The 13,515-nt window shown below is 38.5% G+C and overlaps 1 protein-coding gene across 4 annotated transcripts in view; it reads left to right on the top strand.

The window, feature by feature from the left end:
* The window catches only part of Fgf14 (fibroblast growth factor 14), a 703,246-nt gene that overhangs the window by 296,326 nt on the left and 393,405 nt on the right, over window positions 1-13,515 (top strand). The gene's annotated exons all lie outside the window — the stretch shown is intronic.

Below are 13,515 nucleotides of genomic sequence, written 5' to 3'. Positions count from 1 at the left end.
TATGGCATTTTCTGCTGCCAGCTGCTAGGTTTCCTTGGCTTTACACTGTATTTCCAGTTGCATAAAATGAAGAAGAAGAGACTGAAGGGGGAAAAGGAAGAGGGAAGAGGGAGAAAAGGCAGACAAACAGAACTAAAGATGGGAGGAAAAGAAGAGCCTCTGCACAAATGAGCAGTAAAGATGGAATCCTTAGAGACAGACAGGACGTTTACATCATTTTAAAGATAAACACTCAGCCATTCTCACATGCTGCCTGGGAAGGCATCAGCATGGGCACTATAACACTGGGCAAATTGTGACATCTCTCTGAATTTCTCTCTCTCTTTCTCGCTTCTTTCTTTCTTTCTTTCTTTCTTTCTTTCTTTCTTTCTTTCTTTCTTTCTTTCTTTCTTTCTTTCTTTCTTCCTTCCTTCCTTCTCTTTCTCTCTCTTTCTTTCCCTTCCTTCCTTCCTTCCTTCCTTCCTTCCTTCCTTCCTTCCTTCCTTCCTTTCTCCTTCCTTCCTTCCTCTCTTCCTTCCTTCCTTCCTTCCTTCCTTCCTTCCTTCCTTCTCTCTCTCTCTCTCTCTCTCTTTCTCTCTCTCTTTCTCTTTTGGATATTTTCTTTATTTACATTTCAAATCTTTCCCCCTTTCCAGGTCTCCCCTTTGGAAAGCCCCTCCCCCTCCCCCTTCCTTTCCTGCTCCCCCTGCCTCTATGAGGGTTCTCCCCCCCCCCCACTCCCATCCTCCTGTCCTGGCATTCCCCTACACTGGGCATTGAATACCTCAGGCCCAAGGTCTTCTCTTCCCACTGATGTCCAACAAGGCCATCTTCTGCCACATACGTGGCCAGTACCATGGGTTGCTCCATGTGTATTCTTTGGTTGGTGGACCAGTCCATGGAAGCTCTGGGGGTCTGGACTAATTGATACTGTTGCTCCTTCCATGGGTCTGCATAGCCCCTCAGCTCCTTCAGTCTCTTCTCCATCTCCATCTCTTCTATCAGGGACCCATGAGCTCGGTCCAATAGAGCTTCCTCCTTTATATTTGCCAGACTCTGGCAGACCTCTCAGGAGACAGCCATATCAAGCTTCTATCAGCAAGCATTTTCCAGCATCCATGAAAATGTCCGGGTTTGGTGACTGTATATGGGATAGATCATCAGGTGAGGCAGTCTCTGGATTGCCTTTCCTTCAGTCTCTGTTCCACTCTTTGCCTTCATATTTCCTCCTGTGAGTATTTTGTTCACCCTTCTAAAAGCACTGAAGCATCCACATTTTGGTCTTCCTTCTTCTTTGCCTTCATATTAAAATTTTTAACAGATATTTTATTATTGTTTACAAGAATTTCATACAATGTATTTTGATGATATACAGCCCCTACTATTCCCAGTTTCACCCACACTTATCTATTTCAATTTTGTGTCTTCTCTCCTCAACCTTTTTAAAAATTTAATAACTCATTGACTCCAACTCATGCTGCCCATACACTCCTTGGTCTGGGGCCATCTTTAGAGTATAGTTTACTACCAGGAGACACATTCTTAAGGAAAACTGACTACCCACCCTGAAAGAAGCCTAAAATGATCTGTAGCTCCTCAGTTATGGGTGGAGGATCATGGAGCTCTTCCCCATGCTAGAATGCTGGCTGATTTAATCTTGTGTAATAAACCCCAGCTCCTATGAGTTTATGAGTGCAGAGGTCATGTTATATCTAGAAGACCGTGAAAGCTAGTAAGAAGTTCCATAGTTTGACTCTTAAAATGTTTTGGCTTCTTCTTCTGTGGTGATTCCTGAGCCTTAATTATTAACTCTAGAAAGTAGATTTTTTTAGATGTTTGTCACTTACTGAGATAGATGGATGGGTAATGAGCAGCAAAAACAGTATAGGTTCTGTGTTGGGTAAGAAATTTGCCAGCACCAAACATCTTCAGTTGACCCCTGACAAGTTGCCACACATATAAATTGTTCACACTATAATACCTGGTCAGTGTGAGGTATTCCTTCCCCCTGCAAAGGGGTACAAAGTCATGGGGGTAAAACAGTGGCAACAGGGTCAGAAAGAACACAAGACCTCACCAGCAATGCCAACTCCAGAAAAAAATCCATGTCAGAAAAGACTTCACCATAAGGCTGAGGACTTGGAGTATACTCTCTTGAACCATTCTGAGCACTTTGGAATGTATTCCTATGTACTCTAGACTGTATTTCTTAGTTGAAGGACCTCTTTTGCAGAGGCATGTGAGATAAGCCATTTAGAGACATGGACTCACGCAGCTGCCAAACTTCTCTCCTGGTGACACCATTTTATCTGTCCCAATGGATTTCACTTTTGAATCCCTCAGACCTCACATCTTAGGCATCTGTGGGTACTCTAATGACATGAGTCTTCTTGTCTCTGCAATTCTCCCGTTTGAGTCTTTTTTTTCCTATCTTTTTTTTATTAATATTTTTATTACATATTTTCCTCAATTACATTTCCAATGCTATCCCAAAAGTCCCCCATACCCTCCCCCCCACTTCCCTACCCACTCATTCCCATTTTTTTTGGCCCTGGTGTTCCCCTGTACTGGGGCATATAAAGTTTGCATGTCCAATGGGCCTCTCTTTCCAGTGATGGCCAACTAGGCCATCTTTTGATACATATGCAGCTAGAGTCAAGAGCTCCGGGGTACTGGTTAGTTCATAATGTTGTTCCACCCATAGGGTTGCAGATCCCTTTAGCTCCTTGGGTACTTTCTCTAGTTCCTCCATTGGGAGCCCTGTGATCCATCCAATAGCTGACTGTGAGCATCCACTTCTGTTTTTGCTAGGCCCCGGCATAGTCTCACAAGAGACAGCTACATCTGGGTCCTTTCGATAAAATCTTGCTAGTCTATGCAATGGTGTCAGCGTTTGGAAGCTGATTATGGGGTGGATCCCTGGATATGGCAGTCTCTAGATGGTCCATCCTTTTGTCTCAGCTCCAAACTTTGTCTCTGTAACTCCTTCCATGGGTGATTCGTTTGAGTCTTTTTAATCAACTAACTACTGCTTCATTTAGTGCTGCAGATTATGCCTTTCATACTTGTGCCTTGCAATTTTCCATGTCACCTCTTTCCTTGATGAATGCCTTACTGATGGGATTATTTTTTCCTGGTATATTTAAAAGTACTTTGTGATGAAATGGCTCCCCCATGAGAATGTGAGGTTTAAATCAGGGAAGCCTGGAATGCCTAGGTTGCCAGAATTTAATGATGTTGCTGGCTGTGGGAATAGAAGAATGTATCACCTTGAATGTTCATCAATACCACCTAGTGATTCATTAAGAGTACCAGTGCCCAAGCCTCATCCCAGATATTTGAAAGCTTTGTGGGTTGGCCTGTGCTAACTTTCTGAATTTTGTAATAAAAATGTTCAAATATATACTAATGAATTAAGCATTAAGTTTCCTTATCCACTACCCAGTTTCAACAGTTGTAATGTTTTGTTATAGTTCATGTGTTTTTGCACTCAGGCATGTAAACACACACATTCATATGATAAAGCACTTTCATATGCTAACTCTTTTTATGCATTGGTTACATGTATCATTCATTTCCAAATCTAAACCAATGTTTCTGATTTCCTTACCATTTCAATAAATGATAATTCAACCACCTACTTGTCTTTTAAAGTATCTAATATCAAGGATTATTGAAGTACAGTGTTAACTAATTTGTGTCCTTGTCCCATACATTCTCCAGAACAAGGACATTAAGGCTATTTTTTTCTTTTTTTACTTGATTCAGCTTAAACTTTATCATCAAGAGTGCCCATGCACTATGTGGTGGACTACATGTTATAACACAGTCTAAACACATAACAACATAATGTTCACTGCTATTTATAATGAAGGTGAGAATGGTTATATCTCTTTGCTTTAAGACTTCCACATCTAATTACAATGATTCTCTTATTTCATTAGGGGTTGTGGAAATAGATTTATAATTATGATTATCTTCATTAATATGATATAATTATAAATACCTATATTAAACTACTTACTTCATAAACTATGGGTAAAAGTATAATTGTCTCCTTTGGTTACCACTTTTCAAGGCAAGGGGTAGAGAACAGTCATATCAATAATCCAAGTGAGTGTTTTATTTCAGTAATAGACAGGGGATGGGCAATAACTATATATTCATATTTTATATTTAGACTGAATTTTCACAATTTTACACTGTCTTGTTCTATCATGTGCTAAGTCAATTTGACAAACTGCTTTATTTAGCTTCAGTACAAATTCTCATTCCCATAAACTCAGTACCAATTCTCATTTCTCAATGGTACCTTAGGAATCCTTCAAAAGCATGTGATGATGCTAATCTCTTAACACTTAGGGAAAACCAACAGAGTAAACTTTTTTGGCCACAGAAGTACAGAAAACTAACCTTTGAACATTAGCCATGAAAGAGGAAAATGTGTGTGTGTGTGTGAGAGAGAGAGAGAGAGAGAGAGAGAGAGAGAGAGAGAGAGAGAGAGAGAGACATATATCTCCCTCGATGTCTCGATGTAGTAGAAAATATAACAAAATTATTTTTATAAAGGAAGTAAGGAACTTATGGTGTTTTAGAAAAGATGAAGTATTTTCATCTGGAAAAAAATGGACAGACACAAGAAAGCAGAAGAAAGGACTATCTTAGTAACTCAGAACCAGGATGAAGGGGCTCGAACCCAGCAATGGAAAAAAGATGCTTTCATGCTTGAAAAGTTTCCAAGAGGAAATGAAGTTTGCAAGAGGACATGAACTGAAGACCATAGTGACAACCATCTGTGATGAATACTTGAGAAATCAATGAAAAGCTAGATCAGAGATCCACACACAGACTTGTTCTATTCATGGCAAATAGCTAAGTACCATCAGCTTTGCAGGGCAATATAGTTCATGGTTCAGTACAAAATGCAGCCATGGACACAGGTAGAATAAGAATATAACGTAAAAGATAATTGATTCTGATCTCCCTCAGTATATATTTAGTCTATCCATCTCAAACACCTAATTACTTTAATCATATACTAAATAAATATATAGTCTTTTGCATTCTCTGAAGAAGACAAAGAAGAAATATTTAAAAAAATCAAAATTACAAAAATCTTATTTATTAATTTTAAGTCAACAGTTAAATTTGTATATATTTTGGTGTACAAAAGTATTTTGAACTATGTACATATTATAAAATTACTAGATCTAATAACATACATACTACCTCATACACATATTTTTTAGGGATATGGTAGAAACACTTAAAATCTATTCCCTTATCAAATTTCGAGTATATACCACAAGTCATCAGTACAGCTACAGTGCTTTACAATGATTCCTTGAACTGACTCATTTTACCTGAAGGAAAATTGCAACATTTCTCCAGTATCACATCTCTATCTCCACATCTTCAGGCCCCTTGTAACCACTGCTCTACCTTCTGTTTCTATGGTGTTGCATAAAATCCTGATTTTAACTTTAGTTATCACTGAATTTAAATACATGTGTTTGAGGTTATTTACTGTGGACAGTTTTCTAAATACTCAGATATTTCTGAAGATAGCATCTTCCTTAGAAAAATGTGTGTTACAAATGTAAGCTTAAATACAGGTTTAAAGATTTTTTAAAAAAAATCCCTATATGTCTATGTATGTATGTTGAATGGGTGTATGCACATGAACACAGGTACATGCAGAGAGCAGAAGTTGTTGGATCTCCTGGAACTGGAGTTATAGGCATTTGTGAGTTCCCCAATATGTGTATTGGGAATTGACCTCTATTATTATACAAGAGCAGAAAGATATTTGTTAATTAGGCATCTCTTCAGCCTCCTCTATGCATGTTTTTAATAGCTGTTTTATTTGTAATTGTGTGTGTGTGTGTGTGTGTGTGTGTGTTTGTTTGTGTGTGTGTCTATGTGTGGGTATGTGTACACAAGTGCAGATGTCCTGAAAGGCCTAAGGCACTGGTTGCAGCTGGAGTCATAGGTGGTTGTGAGTTTCCTGTTGTAGGTGCTGGGAACCAAATATGAGTCCTTTGGAAGAGAACTATGTGACCTTAATCACATCTCTCTAGCTTCTTATATATTTTTAAATAAATTAACTAATTAATTTTTATAATATTTGAGATTATAACATAATTATAACATTCTTCTTTCTCACCTTCATTTTTGCATACATAAATGTATATGTGTACATATTCCTAAATTCAGCCCATACAATATTACTTGTGTGTATGTTTTTCAGGGCTGACCAGTTATTGGAAAACCAATTGTGTGCTCTTCCATGGGGAAGATCACCTCTCCTGCTCCCATTTTTTTTTTCAGTTGCCAATATTTCATTGTACAGGGCTGGTGCCTCATGAGCTTTTCCCTGTCCATTTTGGCATGTCTATTGGTATGATATTTGCTCAGTTCACATTTGAGCAGTCATGCAGTTGGCAGGTGAGACTGTATGAATATAGCTCCTGATGTTACTAAGAAATACAACCTCACAGCAAAATCCCTGACCCTCTAACTCTTAACAGTCTTTTTGACTACTTTCCACAATGTTCCCTGAGACTTAAGTGTGGGATTTTTATTTATATAAATGCATCAATTAAGACCGGTCCCTCCTGAACTAAAGAAAGTAACCAAGGAGCTGAAGGGGTCTGCAACCCTATAGAAGGAACAACAATATGAACTAATCAGTACCCCCAGAGCTCGTGTCTCTAGCTACATATGTAGCAGATGGCCTAGTTGGCCATCATTGGGAAGAGAGGCCCCTTGGTCTTGCAAACTTTATATGTCCCAGTACAGGGGAATGCCAAGGCCAAGAAGTGGGAGTGGGTGGGTAGGGGAGCAGGGTTGGGGGAGGGTATAGGGGACTTTCGGGATAGCATTTGAAATGTAAATGAAGAAAATATATAATAAAAAATTAAAAAAAAAGACTGGTCCCTCCTTTTGAGGCTATGCCAGTGCCTGGCAAATACAGAAGTAGATGATCATAGTCATCTATTGGATGGAATACAGAACCCTGAATGGAGGAGTTAGAGAAAGTACCCAAGGAGCTAAAGGGCTCTGTAACCCTATAAGAGGAACAACAATATGAACTAACCAGTACCCCCCAGATGTCTCTAGCCGCATATGTAGCAGAAGATGGCCTAGTTGGCCATCATTGGGAGGAGAGGCCCTTGGTCTTGCAAAGATTATATTCCCCAGTGCAGGGCAATGCCAGGGCCAGGAAGCAGGAATGGGTGGGTTGGGGAGCAAGGCAGGGGAAGGGTATAGGGTACTTTCGGGATAGCATTTGAAATGTAAATGAAGAAAATAATAAAAAATTGTTTTTGAAAAAAAACTGGTCTCTACAACTCAACATTTTGATTAGTTGTGGTCTCCAACTGTTGCAAGAAGAACTATGTTTTGATATGTGCACAGAAAAGTCTAAGTTCACAAATTTTACAACTATCCATGATTTAGCTGAAGATTCTTTTACACTTTTTCTTTTTAAATGATCTAAAAGTTGGATCCCATGAAGATGCCATTGGCATTATTCACATCTAAAAAAGCAGGTCTAGTGTTAAAAATTGTTGTGTTAGAGTAAGATATTTTATTATGTTCTTATTTATATGAACTTTTTTCTTTTCTTTTTTATTAAATTAATTTATTTATTTACATTCCAAAAGTTCTCCCCCTTCCAGGTCTCACTCCCTGTTTTTCACCACCCCAGCCCTGACTCTGAAAGGTTGCTCCCCCAACCAGCCACACATCTCTACCTCACCCCCACCAGAGCTCCTCTTCCCTGGGGCATTAAATTTCCACAGGATTAAGCACATCCTCTCCCATTGAGGCCACACAAGGCAGTCCTCTGCTACACATGTTCCCTGGGGCCATAAACCAGCCCATGTAAGTTCCTTGGTGTTTGGCTTAGTCTCTGGGAGCTCTGAGAGGTCCAGGTTAGTTGACACTGTTTTTCTTTCTATGGGGTTACAATCCCCTTCAGATTCTTCAGTTCTTTCTCTAACTCTTTCATATTGGTCCCCAACCTCAATCCAATGGTTGGCTATAAGTATCTGCATTTGTCTTAGTCAATTGCTGGTAAAGCCTCTCAGAGGACAGCCATGTCAGGCTTCAGCAATAGTGACAGGACTTGGAGTGCATGCATAGAACGGATCCCAAGTTGGTTTGGTCATTTTGTGGCCTTTCTTTCAGTTGGTACTCCATTTTTGTCTCTGTGTTTCCTTTAGACAAGAACAATTCTGGGTTAAAATTTTTTAAGATGCGTGGGTGGTTTCCAGCCTCAACTGGGGGCCATGTCTATCTACTGGAGGTGGTTGCTTCCAGTTCCAGTACCCCACTGTTGGGCATAAAATGGCTAATGTAATCCCCATTGAACCCTTTCACATCCCAGTTCTCTGAGACTTTCTAGAGGTTCCCCCTAGGAAGCTTAGCAAGAAGGAAGGCCCAAGTGTGGATACCTAAAATCCACTTAGAAGGAGAACAAAATAATCATGGGAGGCAGAAGGAGGGAGGAAACTGGGTGGAAGAGGAGAGGGGGAGGAGAAAAAGAAGGACAGGATCAGGTATGGGGAGAGATAGGAAGGATGCCCAGAGGGTCAGGAGAATTAATCTAAATATGCAACAGTGGGGGTTAGGGGGTAAGGGGAACTTCTTATATAAACTTTTCATCCCATAAGCAACCACCAAACCCAGACACTATTGTATATATCAACAAGATTTTGCTGACAGGACCCTGATATATCTGTCTCCCGTGAGGCTATGCCAATGCCTGGCAAATACAGAAGTGGATGCTCACAGTCATCTATTGGATGGAACACAGGGTCCCCAATGAAGGAACCCTATAAGAGGAACAACAATATGAACTAGCCAGTACCCCCAGAGCTTGTGTCTCTAGCTGTATATGTAACCAAGGATGGCCTAGTCATTCTTTACTTTTTTCTTTTAGTGGAGGAAATACAAACCCTACATTTAATTTTATTAGAGTACTTACTATGCATTTACAAAAGGCTGACATTTTAAAAATTATACATTTTTATCTTATCTATAAAGTATCTAATACTTGTATTGAATTTTGAAAATAATAAATGTTTGCACTTCTGTGCAAATTTGTCCTGTGTGTGTGTGTGTATGTATATGTGTGTGTGTGTGTGTGTGTCTATCTGTCTGCATGTCTATGCATATGTATGTTACAAAATTTAGGATTGAAGTCTATAACATATTAAAAACTCTAAAAGACAAGACATTTGGAAGGAATGAGAGAAAAAGATTTCTAGTTACTCCCTCTCTCATCACCTGAAATTATTTATGGTGTGTTATGTTTGTTGTATAAAGTGTCTGTGTGTATGTGTGTGTGTGTGTTTGAGTTTGTGAGTGGGTACATTCATACCACTATAGGTTTTCAGATCAAATTCAGGTGTCAGTTTCTCTTCCTCCTTTTTTCAGACAATTTCTTCCAGTTTGTTCACCAAGATTCCAAGACTCCAAGACAACTCTGAACTCTGCTTCACGTTCTATTACAAGAGGACTAGGATTACATATTACATATATGTGCTTCTGTGACCAGCTTCTTCTCTTTTGAGTTGTAAGCATTCAACTGCTTATCCTCATGCAAATATTTTACACACTTTACATATTGTGAGCAATATCTAAGCCCAAAACACTTTTTTAAAAATATCACATATATTTGGAAGCTCATTTCTGCTTGTACATGGAGTAGTACAACAAAATATAGACTATAAATTATAAGAACTACTTTTAAAACTGAAAATTAAAGCTCTTTCTTCCTCTTCACCTTCCTCCTCTTCCCCTTCCTCCTTCTGCTCCTCCTGCTCCTGCTCCTCCTCCTCCTGCTCCTCCTCCTCCTCCTCCTCCTTCTTCTCCTCTTCTCTTTTGAGACAGGGTTTCTCTGTAGCCCCTGGTTGTCCTGGAACCCACTCTGTAGACCAGTCTGACCTTGAACTCAGAAATCTGCCTGCCTCAGCCTCAAAGTACTGGGGTTAATGCCTGGCTTTAATTTTTTTTTCAATAATGAGGACTGAACCTAGGATCTTGTTTGTGCAGGTTAAATAAGTGTCCTACTATGGAGCTACATATACCCAAAGTTTTTAGTTTTTTTTAATGTTTAATATTTATTAGACTTTAGACTCTTCTGATTTTTAGGAAGTCTATCTGCTAGCTACTTCTGAAGATTTTCTGAGTGTTCACATCAGTAACAGCTTGCCCTTGAGACACTGGGTACCTTCCAGTGGTTCTGTGAACTTCTCATATTGACATCAGTCTGTGTGTGAGTTACCTGTTTTTTAAATCACTTGCAAAGTACATTTAGTTTAAGTAAAGATGAAAGTATAGAAACAACTAAAATTCTGAGTTCATGTTCCCTTATTTTTTCTAGGAAGCACAGAAACACATTTTCTCTTAGGCCAACCTTGTCAGAACTATATGAATCTTAAGATAGAAATGCTGCCATTAATGGGAGGAGAGGCCCTTGGTCTTGCGAAGATTCTATGCTCCAGTGTAGGGGAATGCCAGGGCCAGGAATCGGGAATGGGTGTGTTGAGTGGGAAGTTAGAGAGCAAGGGGATGGGGGAGGGGATGGGGAATTTTTGGAGATGAAACTAGGAAAGGGGGTAGCACTTGAAATGTAAATGAAGAAAATATCTAATAAAAGTAGGTAAAAAAGAAATGCTTGCATTGACTGCATGACTTATGATTGTGTTCTTTCAGGCTAAAGCTTTTGTAATTATTAAAAATTAAAAGTTATTTGCTGAAAGATCTTTTATATTTTTAAAAAAGATTTATTTACTCATTTTATTTATGTGAGTACACTGAAGCTGTCTTCAGACACACCAGAAGAGGGCATCAGATCTTATTACAGATGGTTGTGGGCCACCATGTAGTTGCTGGGAATTGAACCTAGGACCTCTGGAAGAGCACTTGGTGCTCATAACCCCTGAGCCATCTCTCCAATCCAATAGTTCATATTCTTAGCAGAACATTAAAATTCTTTTGGATATTTGGGATTCAACCACTCATCAGTATATTGGCTTACTGGAGATAAAACTGTTCAAGCTAAATATTATTTTATAAAAGGAAATATATTTATCTTGAAAAATATTGAAGGTGAGCTACTTTTGAAAGCACCCTTTGTAGACTGTTACAAAATTTGTTGATTAATTTTGGCTTTAAACTACTTTATTTTTTTCCACTTTTATCTATATTTTGTCTCTGTGTCACAGAGTACTGTTTCCATAGAGGCCAAAAGAGGGCATCAGATCTTCTGAAACTGAAGGGCTGTTATGACCTGGGAATGCACTTTTGTTAGCTCTTTGCCTAAAATCTAAACTTTTAAATCAATATTCACTAATTAAGATATTATCTATACTCTAAACTCATTGCCATCATTTATGCATGAGTATTGACTGGGAAATATTTTAATATGCAATATATTAGTATTCATAACAGCTACTAGCTTATGTTATTGAGTTTCTAGGACAAAACACACTATATGTTTAATTCACTATCCCACAAGATACTGAGTGCCTATTTGTAGAGTTCACAAAGCATTTTGAAAATTCAACTCACAGATTGGCAGGTTACTCCTGATTAATATTTTCCACTTACAATGTTGCTGTTTCTGAATCATAAATGCATTGTGAGAACAGTGTGTCAGCTTAGCCACACACAGAAAATAACAGAATAAATGAAGTAGACATTCTGTCCCACTTAGCTCTATTCAGCAGTGCAGTAGCTCATGCCTTTGCAAATCTACTTCTTAACAGAAAAAAGCCTCAGTTAGAAACAATGATGTCAGTGGTGCCTTGGAATTTCAAGCAATAGGAAGATCATAAACCTTTATGACCAAATTAGACTATTTTCATCATCTTTTCAAATACTGGGAAAGGTATTAACATGGAATAAAACAGGCCAGTGGTTCTTCATTAAAAAAAATGTCTCTAATAGAGGTCATCCTTAATTAATGAAATGATCAGGATAAAATACCTAATTATTTCTCTAGACCTACTTAGTCCTGGCATCAATTTTCTCTTTTTCTCTCTCAAAAAAATTGAAGATGTTGACTAAAACAATAATAAAACATTCAACATTCAGTCAAAAAGTAGAATTCTAACTGCACCTAGAGACCACATACTGTGTTCAGGGCATATGTATTAATGTTAAGAACAACTAGGTAGCCTTAGTTTTTCTTATCAATTTCCCTAACACATGCCTCTTAGTCAAATGAACAGACAGTGGTATGCTGGTGCAGAACCATTTTGTATTAGAAAATTGATATTTTCTTTGCATATATCTTATCTTGCTCTAAATTGGTCTTGGAACAGTCCTTGCTGTAACTTCATTTGGATTCTGAAAACACATGTGGCATTTGATCACATGTGCACAATTTGGACACTGTCATAGACCTTGTGATTTCAGTGACACAGGGAGGTCTTAGTTTTTGGCAGCTGCAACTTTACTCAGCATCACCCCTTCTCCTAAGAATTACTAGCTTTTCAGAACACAGATACCTTTGGCAAGGAGAATTCTTAAAGCATTTATATCTGACAGGTGAGGATAAATAGATGTCATGACATGTGGCAGATGATTCCATTCCTTCAAGTTTCTTATGCTTTGCTACAATTATGAAACCATTAAGAGAACTAGATGTGTAGAGAAATGATTTTTCCTTAGGCCAATTTTGCTTGATGTTATTTTATTGGGTGTGGATATGGAATACTAGGAGGATCATCAGAAAATAATAAACAAGCAGTATGTGATAAGTGGAATGAATTCTGAAGAAGGGCTAGATAAATAAGACGTAGTCTTTGTCTCTTTCTCTAACTTGACAGATTGCCATAGAGTTGGTCCCAAAAGCAATGCAGAATGAGCCCTATATTCACCATAATGCTTTACTCGAAGATTGCGGTGACTTGTTCATTTTGTGACTTGTACATTATCCCCTGGCAGAGAAAGAGTACATGGAATACAAACAAGTCATCCTCACTCTAGTAAATTCCCAGAAGAGTTTGTCAAATACTCAGTGTGCACATGTTTCACCAGGAGACCTGTTCCAATGCATATCCTCACTGAAGAAGTCTTATTTGGGTTCATTATATGTACATCTTATGTGTTCTCAGGTGGTGCTGTGGATGTCTGTGTGATAGTCACACAGCTAGTGGCTAGTCCTTTAATCCTTAGTTGACAGCCAACTAAATCTGAAAGGGAAAAAATATGATAATTTTATTTATAAAATCTAAAGGTACCTTACACCCTTAGAAAACAAGAACATGAATGCACCTAACAGCCAGCAAAATCATATTCACGTGCTTGCAGAAGATAACGTACCAGTGTGTGGCTTTCACAAAACAACAACAACAACAACAACCAGAAACAAGAACAATAACAACAAACCTAGCCAAGATGCTTTGAGTATATTGTGAGCTAATAATTTTGCTCTTTCTCTGTAGGAATTCTGGCCTAACACCAGGTGATTATTCCCACAACTGGCTGAGAATACTGAGATATCTATACTTCTAGAAC

This window comes from Mus musculus, chromosome 14, assembly GCF_000001635.26.
Source record: "Mus musculus strain C57BL/6J chromosome 14, GRCm38.p6 C57BL/6J".
In the NCBI taxonomy this organism is placed as follows: Eukaryota; Metazoa; Chordata; class Mammalia; order Rodentia; family Muridae; genus Mus; species Mus musculus.
Note: the sequence above shows the minus strand (reverse complement) of the source record. Positions and strands in the feature narration are given on the sequence as shown.